The sequence below is a fragment of the Triticum dicoccoides genome, chromosome 6B, assembly GCF_002162155.2.
Source record: "Triticum dicoccoides isolate Atlit2015 ecotype Zavitan chromosome 6B, WEW_v2.0, whole genome shotgun sequence".
NCBI classification, from domain to species: domain Eukaryota; kingdom Viridiplantae; phylum Streptophyta; class Magnoliopsida; order Poales; family Poaceae; genus Triticum; species Triticum dicoccoides.
This window is the reverse complement of record NC_041391.1, coordinates 2,747,369-2,761,147: the sequence shown is the minus strand read 5'-3', so window position 1 is coordinate 2,761,147 and position 13,779 is coordinate 2,747,369.

The window sequence follows — 13,779 nt, the reverse complement described above, 5'->3', positions numbered from 1 at the left end:
CCAACCGTGGTCCCATCACCGATTATTTTCCCATCCATTTCAATTTTGTTTATAATCCTCCCTATAATCCTTATATTTCTTGTCTTCTCTTGGTGCATGACCATGTACTATCTCCACTCTATAGAGGTAGATATGGCTAATTAAGCTTCATGCTCCCATGCCGGCATGGAAAGAAACTGTGTGTCGGTGCCTCGGTATCCTTCCGTTTCTTTCCCAAGTTGGTTCATGAAAATTCAAGGTTTTGATTTCACATTTAATATTAACGAGCACCCCTGATTTTTCACTTCTTGCATACACTACTTTAAATAGCAACCGAAGATTTTTTTTTCCTTTTTTATTGGGTCAAGCCTCGGACATACTGACATACCCTACACGCATTGCATGTTTTCAATACTTGCATATGCTTTCTCTTACCCAAACGTTAAAAATATGATGTCAGATTTTTAAAGTTCCCAGTGAACACCCTTATGCACATTGGATCCCGCGCAAGAATCATAAAGCGTTCACTCCAAACGCACCCTCTGAGTGAACTAGAAGAAGACAACAGTGATTGGTTCACTTGGGACGGCAATCTAAGCAAACACATTCGGGGATGGAATTTTTTTTTCTAGGCATGGCAATTCTCACATTTTAATGTTGATGTAACATGAAAATTCCCTTTAGCTGGCATGGCAAGTCCTCAGCATGGTAATTTTCACCATTTTCGTTTTTTAGTCTACCAATTCTCCATGATGCAATCATGGCAATCCCCAAAAAACACATGGCAAGTACTCTTCTGCAGCTTGGCAATTTTCTGACAATCTTTTTATATAGCATGATCGTTTTTACTTTAGAACATGGCAAATACATATACAACAACATGGCAAATTTATCTATTTCGCATGGCAATTTTGGGGCGTTCGCTGAGATTTTTTTGTTTTGGAACAAAAACTTCGTTCATTCCCAGCTTGCTGGGAGAACAATAGTTCGCTTGGGTGACCTCCCTAAGGGAACGTCATCAAGTTATTGGGATCATTTTCTTATGTAAGCCTATACTCGCATACACCTTTCCTAAAAGTTCATCTACCACCAGGGATCTTGTCCAGGGTGACACCAACTTCCTTGTTAGTGATGACAAGTCCGTCTTTGTTGACCACCTCCACATCCTTCTTAGGAAGTTCGAGACTAGGCTGATGCTCAAAAAAAGCATGGAAATGTTCTTGGTTTTGATTTTGAATTGTGCATTTTTCATGGATGGATTCAGTAAGTGGGGTGAATGCGTCCTGGGGTGCTCATGGAGAAGACGACGGGAGGAGACATGCTCATGTACGACCAGATCATCTTCAACATTGACGTGATGGTGAAGTTGGTGCTCGGCAGCGGAAGTCTCGTCAATATCTCCATTGACTATCGTTAGGTCTTGTTCCCCAATTATGTCACCAGCCCAAGCAACGCCACTGCTTGATCCATCCATCTAGGATCTCCATGAAGGAAATATGCCCTAGAGGCAATAATAAAGTTATTATTTATTTCCTTATTTCATGATAAATGTTTATTATTCATGCTAGAATTGTATTAACCGGAAACATGATACATGTGTGAATACATAGACAAACATAACGTCACTAGTATGCCTCTACTTGACTAGCTCATTAATCAAAGATGGTTATGTTTCCTAACCATAGACATGTGTTGTCATTTGATTAAAGAGATCACATCATTAGGAGAATGATGTGATTGACATGACCCATTCCGTTAGCCTAGCACTTGATCATTTAGTATGTTGCTATTGCTTTCTTCATGACTTATACATGTTCCTGTAACTATGAGATTATGCAACTCCCGTTTACCGGAGGAACACTTTGTGTGCTACCAAACGTCACAACATAACTAGGTGATTATAAAGGAGCTCTACAAGTGTATCCAAAGGTACATGTTGGGTTGGCGTATTTTGAGATTAGGTTTTGTCACTCCGATTGTCGGAGAGGTATCTCTGGGCCCTCTCGGTAATGCACATCACTATAAGCCTTGCAAGCAATGTGACTAAAGAGTTAGTTGCGAAATGATGTATTACGGAACGAGTAAAGAGACTTGCCGGTAACGAGATTGAACTAGGTATTGGATACCGACGATCAAATCTCGGGCAAGTAACATACCGATGACAAAGGGAACAACATATGTTGTTATGCGGTTTGACCGATAAAGATCTTCGTAGAATATGTAGGAGCCAATATGAGCATCCAGGTTCCACTATTGGTTATTGACCAGAAACGGTTCTCGGTCATGTCTACATAGTTCTCGAACCCGTAGGGTCCGCACGCTTAAGGTTTCGATGACAGTTATATTATGAGTTTATGAGTTTTGATGTACCGAAGGAGTTCGGAGTCCTGATGAGACCGGGGACATGATGAGGAGTCTCGAAATGGTCGAGACGTAAAGATCGATATATTGGACGACTATATTCGGACTTCGGAAAGGTTCCGAGTGATTCGGGTATTTTTTGGAGTACCAGAGAGTTACGGGAATTCACCGGGGAGTATATGGACCTTATTGGGCCATACGGGAATAGAGGAGAGAGGCCGAAAGGAAGGAGGTGCGCAGCCCCCCTCTGGTCCGAATTGGACAAGGGGTGCAACCCCCTTTTCCTTCCTCCTCTCCCTCTCTTTCCTTCTCTCCTACTCCAACAAGGAAGGGGGGAGTCCTACTCCCGGTGGGAGGAAGACTCCTCCTGGCGCGCCCCTCCTGGCTGGCCGCACCTCCCCCCTCCCTCCTTTATATACGGGGGCAGGGGGCACCTCATAACACACAAGTTGATCTTCGTGATCGTTCCTTAGCCGTGTGCGGTGCCCCCCTCCACCATATTCCACCCTCAGTCATATCGTTGCGGTGCTTAGGCGAATCCCTGCGTCGGTAGAACATCATCATCGTCACCACGCCGTCGTGCTGACGGAACTCATCCCCGACACCGTACCCTGCTGGATCGGAGTCCGGGGATCGTCATCGAGCTGAACATGTGCTGAACTCGGAGGTGCCGTACGTTCGGTATTTGGATCGGTCGGATCGTGAAGACGTACGACTACATCAACCGCGTTGTCATAACACTTCCGCTTTCGGTCTATGAGGGTACATGGACAACACTCTCCCCTCTCGTTGCTATGCATCACCATGATCTTGCGTGTGCGTAGGATTTTTTTTTGAAATTACTACGTTCCCCAACAGTGGCATCAGAGCCTGGTTTTATGCGTAGATGTCATATGCACGAGTAGAACACAAGTGAGTTGTGGGCGATACAAGTCATACTGCTTACCAGCATGTCATACTTTGGTTCAGCGGTATTGTGAGATGAAGCGGCCCGGACTGACATTACGCGTACGCTTACGCGAGACTGGTTTCACCGTTACGAGCACTCGTGCTTAAAGGTGACTGGCGGGTGTCTGTCTCTCTCACTTTAGTTGAACCGAGTATGGCTACGCCCGGTCCTTGCGAAGGTTAAAACAGCACCAACTTGACAAACTATCGTTATGGTTTTGATGCGTAGGTAAGAACGGTTCTTGCTAAGCCCGTAGCAGCCACGTAAAACTTGCAACAACAAAGTAGAGGACGTCTAACTTGTTTTTGCAGGGCATGTTGTGATGTGATATGGTCAAGACGTGATGCTATATTTTATTGTATGAGATGATCATGTTTTGTAACCGAAGTTATCGGCAACTGGCAGGAGCTATATGGTTGTCGCTTTATTGTATGAAATGCAAACGCCCTGTAATTGCTTTACTTTATCACTAAGAGGTAGCGATAGTCGTAGAAGCAATAGATGGCATAACGACAACGATGCTACGATGGAGATCAAGGTGTCGCGCCGATGACGATGGTGATCATGGAGGTGCTTCGGAGATGGAGATCACAAGCACAAGATGATGATGGCCATATCATATCACTTATATTGATTGCATGTGATGTTTATCCTTTATGCATCTTATCTTGCTTTGATTGACGGTAGCCTTTTAAGATGATCTCTCACTAAAATATTATCAAGAAGTGTTCTCCCTGAGTATGCATTGTTGCGAAAGTTCTTCGTGCTGAGACACCACGTGATGATCAGGTGTGATAGGCTCTACGTTCAAATACAACGGGTGCAAAATAGTTACACACGCGGAATACTCAGGTTAAACTTGACGAGCCTAGCATATAACAGATATGGCCTCGGAACATGGAGACCGAAAGGCCGAACGTGAATCATATAGTAGATATGATCAACATAGTGATGTTCACCATTGAAACTACTCCATCTCACGTGATGATCGGACATGGTTTAGTTGATTTGGATCACGTGATCACGTAGATGACTAGAGAGATGTGTGTCTAAGTGGGAGTTCTTAAGTAATATGATTAATTGAACTTAAATTTATCATGAACTTAGTCCTAGTAGTATTTTGCAAATTATGTTGTAGATCAATAGCTTGCGTTGTTGCTTTCATATGTTTATTTTTGATATGTTCCTAGAGAAAATTGTGTTGAAAGATGTTAGTAGCAATGATGCGGATTGGATCCGTGATCTGAGGTTTATCCTCATTGCTGCACAGAAGAATTATGTCCTTAATGCACCGCTAGGTGAAAAACCTATTGCAGGAGCAGATGCAGACGTTATGAACGTTTGGCTAGCTCAATATGATGACTACTTGATAGTTTAGTGCACCATGCTTAACGGCTTAGAATCGGGACTTCAAATATGTTTTGAACGTCATGGACCATATGAGATGATCCAGGAGTTGAAGTTAATATTTCAAGCAAATACCCGAGTTGAGAGATATGAAGTCTCCAACAAGTTCTATGGCTAAAAGATGGAGGAGAATCGCTCAACTAGTGAGCATGTGCTCAGATTGTCCGGGTACTACAATCGCTTGAATCAAGTGGGAGTTAATCTTCCAGATAAGATAGTGATTGACAGAATTCTCTAGTCACCATCACCAAGTTAGTAGAACTTTGTGATGAACTATAGTATGCAAGGGATGACGAAAACGATTCCCAAGCTCTTCGTGATGTTGAAATCGACGAAGGTAGAAATCAAGAAAGAGCATCAAGTGTTGATGATTGACAAGACCACTAGTTTCAAGAAAAGGGCAAAGGGAAAGAAAGGGAACTTCAACTAGAATGACAAGCAAGTTGTCACTCCCACGAAGAAGCCCAAAGCCGAACCAAAGCCTGAAACTGTGTGCTTACACTGCAAAGGAAATGGTCACTGGAAACGGAAATACCCTGAATATTTGGTGGATAAGAAGGATGGCAAACTGAACAAGGGTATATTTGATATACATGTTATTGATGTGTACCTTACTAGTGTTTATAGTGATACTTGTTCAGTTGCTAAGATTAGCAACTTGAAACAGGAGTTATAAAATAAACAGAAACTAGTTGAGGGTGAAGTGACGATGTGTGTTGGAAGTGGTTCCAAGATTGTTATGATCATTATCGCACACTCCCTATACTTTCGGGATTAGTGTTGAACCTAAATAAATGTTAGTTGGCGTTTGCATTGAGCATGAATATGATTTGATCATGTTTATTGCAATATGGTTATTCATTTAAAATCAGAGAATAATTGTTGTTCTGTTTAAATGAATAAAACCTTTGATGGTCATACACCCAATGAAAATAGTTTGTTGGATCTTGATCGTAGTGATACACATATTCATAATATTGATGCCAAAAGATGCAAAGCTGATAATGATAGTGCAACTTATTTGTGGCACTGCCGTTTGGATCATATTGGTGTAAAGCGCATGAAGAAACTCCATAAAGATGGATTTTCGGAATCACTTGGTTATGAATCATTTGATGCTTGCGAACCGTGCCTTTTGGGCAAGATGACTAAAACTCCGTTCTCCGAAACAATGGAACGAGCTACTGACTTATTGGAAATAATACATACTGATGTATGCGATCCGGTGAGTGTTAAGGCTCGCGGTGTGTATCGTTATTTTCCGACCTTCACAGATGATTTGAGCAGATATAGGTATATCTACTTGATGAAACACAAGTCTGAAACATTTGAAAAGTTCAAAGAATTTTAGAGTGAAGTGGAGAATCATCGTAACAAGAAAATAAAGTTTTTATGATCTAATCGTGGAGGAAAATATTTGAGTTACGAGTTTGACCTTCATATAAAACAATGTGGAATAGTTTCACAGCTCACGCCACCTGAAACACCACAGCGTAATGGTGTGTCCGGACATCATAACCGTACTTTATTGGATATAGTGCACTCTATGATGTCTCTTATTGGTTTACCACTATCGTTTTGGGGTTATGCATTAGAGACAGCTGCATTCACGTTTAAATAGGGCACCATCTAAATCCGTTGAGACGACACCGTATGAACTATGGTTTAACAGTAAACCTAAGCTGTCATTTCTTAAATTTTGGGGCTGCGATGCTTATGTGAAAAAGTTTCAACCTGATAAGCTCAAACCCAAATCGGAGAAGTGCATCTTCATAGAATACCCAAAGGTAACTATTGGGTACACCTTCTATCACAGATCCGAAGGCAAGTTATTCGTTGCTGAGATGGATCCTTTCTAGAGAAGAAGTTTCTCTCGAAATAAGTGAGTGGGAGGAAAGTAGAACTTGATGAGGTAATTGTACCTTCTCCCTTATTGGAAAGTAGTTCATCACAGAAATCAGTTCCAGTGATTCCTACACCAATTAGTGAGGAAGTTAATGATGATGATCATGAAACTTCAGATCAAGTTGATACCAAACCTCGTAGGTCTTCCAGAGTAAGATCCACACCAGAGTGGTACGGTAATCATGTTCTGGAAGTCATGTTACTAGACCATGATAAACCTATGAACTATGAGGAAGCGATGATGAGCCCAGATTCCGCGAAATGGCTTGAGGCCATAAAATCTGAGATATGATCCATGTATGAGAACAAAGTATGGACTTTGATTGACTTGCTCGATGATCAGCAAGCCATGTTAAATAAATGGATCTTCAAGAGAAAGACGGACACTGATAGCAGTGTTACTATCTACAAAGCTCGACTTGTTGCAAAAAGTTTTTCGACAAGTTCAAGGTCTTGAATACGATGAGATTTTCTCACTCATATCGATGCTTAAGTCTGTCCGAATCATGTTAGTAATTGCCACCTTTTATGAAATCTGGCAAATGGATGTCAAAACTGCATTCCTTAATGGATTTTTTAAAGAAGAGTTGTATATGATGCAACCAGAAGGTTTTGTTAATCCTAAAGGTGCTAACAAAATGTGCAAGCTCCAGCGATCCATCGATGGACTGGTGCAAGCATCTCGGAGTTGGAATATACGCTTTGATGAGTTGATCAAAGCATATGGTTTTATACAGACTTTTGGAAAGGCCTGTATTTACAAGAAAGTGAGTGGGAGCACTACAACCTTTCTGATAAGTATATGTGAATGACATATTGTTGATCGGAAATGATGTAGAATTTTCTAGAAAGCATAAAGAAGTGTTTGAAAGGAGTTTTTCAAAGAAAGACCTCGGTGAAGCTGCTTACACATTGAGCATCAAGATCTATATAGATAGATCAAGACGCTTGATAAGATTTTTCAATGAGTACATACCTTGATAAATTTTTGAAATAGTTCAAAATAGAACAGTCAAAGAAGGAGTTCTTGCCTGTGATGCAAAGGTGTGAAGTTGAATAAGACTCAAGACCAGACCATGGCAGAAAATAGAAAGAGAATAAAAAGTCATTCCCCATGCCTCAGTCATAGGTTCTATAAAGTATGTTATGCTGTGAACCAGACTTATTGTATACCTTGCTCTGAGTTTAGGCAAAGGAATACAATTTTGATCTAATAGTAGATCACTGGACAACGGTCAAGAATATCCTTAGTGACGACTAAGGAGATGTTTCTCGATTATGGAGGTGATAAAAAAGCTCGTCATAAAAGTTACATCGGTGCAAACTTTTACACTGATCCAGATGACTCTAAGTCGCAATCTGGATACATATTGAAAGTGGGAGCAATTAGCTAGAGTAGCTCCGTGCAGAGCATTGTAGACATAGAATATTTGCAAAATACATACGGCTCTAAATGTGACAGACCCGTTGACTAAACTTCTCTCACGCGCAAAACAAGATCATACCTTAGTACTCTTTTGGGTGTTGATCACATGACGATATGAACTATGGGTATTAATCACATACAGATGCGAATGTTGGTGTTGAATCACATGGTGATGTGAACTAGATTATTGACTCTAGTGCAAGTGGGAGACTGAAGGAAATAAGCCCTAGAGGCAATAATAAAGTTATTATTTATTTCCTTATTTCATGATAAATGTTTATTATTCATGATAGAATTGTATTAACCGGAAACATGATACATGTGTGAATACATAGACAAACATAACATCACTAGTATGCCTCTACTTGACTAGCTCATTAATAAAAGATGGTTATGTTTCCTAACCATAGACATGTGTTGTCATTTGATTAAAGAGATCACATCATTAGGAGAATGATGTGATTGACATGACCCATTCTGTTAGCCTAGCACTTGATCGTTTAGTATGTTGCTATTGCTTTCTTCATGACTTATACATGTTCCTGTAACTATGAGATTATGCAACTCCCGTTTACCGGAGGAACACTTTGTGTGCTACCAAACGTCACAACGTAACTGGGTGATTATAAAGGAGCTCTACAGGTGTATCCAAAGGTACATGTTGGGTTGGCGTATTTCGAGATTAGGTTTTGTCACTCCGATTGTCGGAGATGTATCTCTGGGCCCTCTCGGTAATGCACATCACTATAAGCCTTGCAAGCAATGTGATTAAAGAGTTAGTTGCGAAATGATGTATTACGGAACGAGTAAAGAGACTTGCCGGTAACGAGATTGAACTAGGTATTGGATACCGATGATCAAATCTCGGGCAAGTAACATACCGATGACAAAGGGAACAACGTATGTTGTTATGCGATTTGACCGGTAAAGATCTTCGTAGAATATGTAGGAGCCAATATGAGCATCCAGGTTCCGCTATTGGTTATTGACCGGAAACGGTTCTCGGTCATGTCTACATAGTTCTCGAACCCGTAGGGTCCGCACGCTTAAGGTTTCGATGACAGTTATATTATGAGTTTATGAGTTTTGATGTACCGAAGGAGTTCGGAGTCCCTGATGAGACCAGGGACATGACGAGGAGTCTCGAAATGGTCTAGATGTAAAGATCGATATATTGTACGACTATATTCGGACTTCAGAAAGGTTCCGAGTGATTCGGGTATTTTTTTGGAGTACCGGAGAGTTACGGGAATTCGCCGGGGAGTATATGGGCCTTATTGGGCCATACGGGAATAGAGGAGAGAGGCCGAAAGGAAGGAGGTGTGCAGCCCCCCTCTGGTTCGAATTGGACAAGGGGTGCAGCCCCATTTTCCTTCGTCCTCTCCCCCTCTTTCCTTCTCTCCTACTCCAACAAGGAAGGGGGGGAGTCCTACTCCCGGTGGGAGGAGGACTCCTCCTGGCGCGCCCCTCCTGGCCGGCCGCACCTCCCCCCTCCCTCCTTTATATACGGGGGCAGGGGGCACCTCATAACACACAAGTTGATCTTCGTGATCGTTCCTTAGCCGTGTGCGGTGCCCCCCTCCACCATATTCCACCTCGGTCATATCGTTGCGGTGCTTAGGCGAAGCCCTGCGTCGGTAGAACACACTAGTAGAAAACGGAGCTTTAGCGCCGGTTCGTAAGGGCCTTGGAACCGGCACTAAAGGGTGGTCACTAAAGCCCCCCCCCCTTTAGTACCGGCGCTAAAGTGCCACCACGTGGCGTGAGCTCGCGCCCCGGTATGGGGGACCTTTAGTACCGGTTGGTGTTACCAACCGGTACTAAAGGTTTTTTTCTTGAATTTTTTTTTTGAAAATTTTGGAAAAAAAATTTAATTTTTTTTTGATTTTTAGTTTTTCTGAATTATTTGATGATTTAGTCTCTAATCCCCTCTCTTAACTGCTCAAGTGTGGATCACTCATTCCAAATCATCTAACTTCCTGACCGGTCATCCATCCCTCTCACTATTCTAGCCCGAGCACGCTTAACTTTCGGGTTCTATTCTCCTTCGCTTCCGAGTCTGCACTTGTTGTTTTCTTGACAATAGTAAGATGTTAATCCTATTAACCCTCAGGAGTTTAGCTTGAGCATGAAGTCACACATTTCACCGTTTGAGTTTGAAACTATTATTCTAAAAAACAGTAATTATTTAGTAACGCTAATATTTCTTGAATAAGTTTGACCATAGTTTGACCACAGTTTGACCAGATTTGACCAAAATTCAAAAAATTGAAATAATTATTTAGTAACACTAATATTCTTGAATAATTATGTAGTAACATTAATACTTCTTGATTAAGTAGTTTGACCAGATTTAACCAAATTTTTTTAAAAAAACTGAAATTATTTGACCATATCTTTTTTCTTTTTGGAATTTGAGTATTCTAAATAATTCCAAATAGGCCGTAGGCTGTCTCCATCGGATGCGGATTTTCGTGCTGAATTTTTTGATATATTATATGTTTTTTTTCGACATTGTATGCAAAAGTTATAGCCGTTTTACATTTTCCCTACACTTTTAGTGCCGGTTTGTGTCACAAACCGGTACTATAGGTCAGACCCCTTTAGTACCGGTTCATGGCACAAACCGGTACTAAAGGTTAGACCTTTAGTACCGGTTTGTGCCACGAACTGGTACTAAAGGTGATCGTGGGGCCCCGGCCTGACGCCAGCCTGCCACCACCCCTTTAGTACCGGTTCGTGCCACGAACCGGTACTAAAGGTTCAACACGAACCGGCATTAATGCAAATCCGTTCGAACCGGCACTAATGGTACCATTAGTACCGGGCCAAAATCAAACCGGCACTAATGTGCTTCACGTTTGACCCTTTTTCTACTAGTGACATCATCATCGTCACCACGCCGTCGTGCTGACGGAACTCATCCCCGACACCCTGCTGGATCGGAGTCCGGGGATCGTCATCGAGCTGAACGTGTGCTGAACTCGGAGCTGCCGTACGTTCGGTACTTGGATCGGTCGGATCGTGAAGACGTACGACTACATCAACCGTATTGTCATAACGCTTCTGCTTTCGGTCTACGAGAGTACGTGGACAACACTCTCCCCTCTCGTTGCTATGCATCACCATGATCTTGCGTGTGCGTAGGAAATTTTTTGAAATTACTACGTTCCCCAACACTCCATCCTCTCAATCCTCATGCTAGATATCCAAATCTACCAAACAATCAATTCGTAGCACAATGTTGTGCCCTAAAAAAGGTTAGATAAACAATTTCTTGAGAAAAAAATTGTTGCTCCTTTACTTGGTATTGATAAAACAATATAATGACATCATCGCATGTTCCGACATACCCCATACCCCGTGTCCCCGTATGTTATTTGGACATTGACCACTTTCTTGCACCTTCACCTGGACGTGGTCCATCCCTACATATTTGCCATATCCATTTCAAATTTAATCTAGCCCTCCCTAAAATCCTTGTTATTCATTATCTTTTTGTGGTGCATGACACCACGTGATGTCTCCGCTCCATAAAGGGAGACATGCCTAATTAAGGTTAACCACTTTGACACCACGAAGAACATACAGACGGAAGAAGGTACTTACCTACTACCCATCAGAGGTTCTGCAGGATGCCTATTTTAAGTTTGGGCCAATGTAACATCGCAGGTATATTAATAAGATAGGGAATTTCAAATGTGCCTTAAGACAAGCTTATCCTTATTCAATTGCATAACTCGAAAACTATTGTAGAACACGAGCTAAAATACTCATTGTGGTTTTCTAGAATCATAATTTCCATCTTATGCCACCCTTATGTTATGTCATACTATACATAGGTGACGGGTGTGAAGATTGATGGGTTGTAATGGTCGGCAGAGATTGACGCTAACTAACTATCTAATATAAGTAAATATAGCACATGATATGAGGATAACATGGTGTTAGCTTGATAAGGTCTTAGAATGCAAATAACATTGATCTCCATCTAGATGTTTTCCAGAAAATGAGATATGGTACTTTAGGTAAGCTACACGGGATCTCTACAACTCTGTTTTCATTAATTTATGCACTAATTGGATTTAATTTGCTAGTAGTGCTGACACAAATAATATGATTTGATGAACTGAAAGGGGCACACAATCGAAGGTCTTTATTTTGTTCCATGATTGTCGGGACAAACTTGGTTTTGTCACGGGTGGTGTTGCAGGTTTTCGGGTCTGAGTCAATGAGTGCTGGTTGATTCTATGACAAGTTAGAAATAAGTTACTTAATAGAACAATGTGCACACAATGTCTTCCTTTAAGATATTATATATCTAAAAGAGAGCAAATGAAGGAGGAAGATCGCCGAATGGTCAAATCTGGACAAGAAAGAGTCGTCCACCTTTTTTGTGTACATCTTTGTTAATAACAACATAAATACTCATACAGTTCCCAAGATGGAACTTCATATGTTTTGAATGATTGTAAAAAATAAAACAATATAGTACTATTAAATATATTTGACGAAAAAAATTTCTAATGATACTATTTTTATATGGCCAACCTCGGCAATCTATTTAAATAATGATAATTAAAATAAAAGAAATTTTATAGAATGTTTTGGATGATTTAATATATTTTGGAATAGAAGAAGTAACACTTAAACCATATTGAATTTAGGAAAAAGTGTGACTGTTTATTCACTTCATCCGATATTTACCAAAACAAGAAAGCAAATTTGTTATGTGTGAGGGTAAAATCGTGTTAACAATCACCGGTTCACACTTGAGACAAACAAAAAGTGGAAAATACGCATGTCACAAGCTAATATTAAACTTTGGTTTTTCATGGAGAATAACTAAACATTGTTAAACACTAGCCCGCACTCTTGTGTCGTTGTGCGGGCCACTTTGCTAGTTGAAGAAACAGTATAATGTCATTGCCAGGCTTGGTATCCATCGCTTCCTTTCCCCAAAAAACCTTGGCTTACAAAAGTTTTTGGTTTTGATTTGAAACTGCGTATTTCCCAAAAACATTGTCTCACAAAAGTGTTTAGTATTTATTTAAACTGCATATTTTACCGAACAGACAGCACAACCATTATACAACGGTCAACCATGTCGTTGGTAGATCACAAGCTTCCAGTATTTGGATATTGACCACCCGCGTGCATACACCTCCCCTCAACATTCCACTACCTAATTAAGCTTATTGTTCATTTATTGACATGGAAGAAACCGCACTTGAGTTTCTTCACCAAATGGTTGGTGCACAAAAGTTCTAGATTTGTGAGCCACCCTTCTTTGTGTATATTGATGTTCCCTTGCCACAACTACAGAAACTACATGACCTTGCCTTGATGTTATTTGCTTACTCACCCCAAACCTTGGTGCGAAAAGTTAATATTATTTACTGGAACTGCATACCAAACTGAACTAGAAGCACAACTGTTACACAATGGCGTCCCATGTTTGGACACTGACGACACCTGCGTACCTTCCACAACGTCAACCATTCTAATCCCCCCCACACACACCACCACCACCATTGATTTCCGCTTATTCTTGTCCTCTCAATAGTTCATGTTCTTCCTTGTTTTTTCTTCGCATGACACCTCATTTGGAGCCACATATCACATATGCAGAATCACATAAAGACCTTTAGGTGGACATCGCAATCCATAGCGAGGTTGACACCTCAGGCCGGAGTTGTCACCAGAATAACCAACACCAATGGTGGAGCACGCCACCACCGACTACCACCTT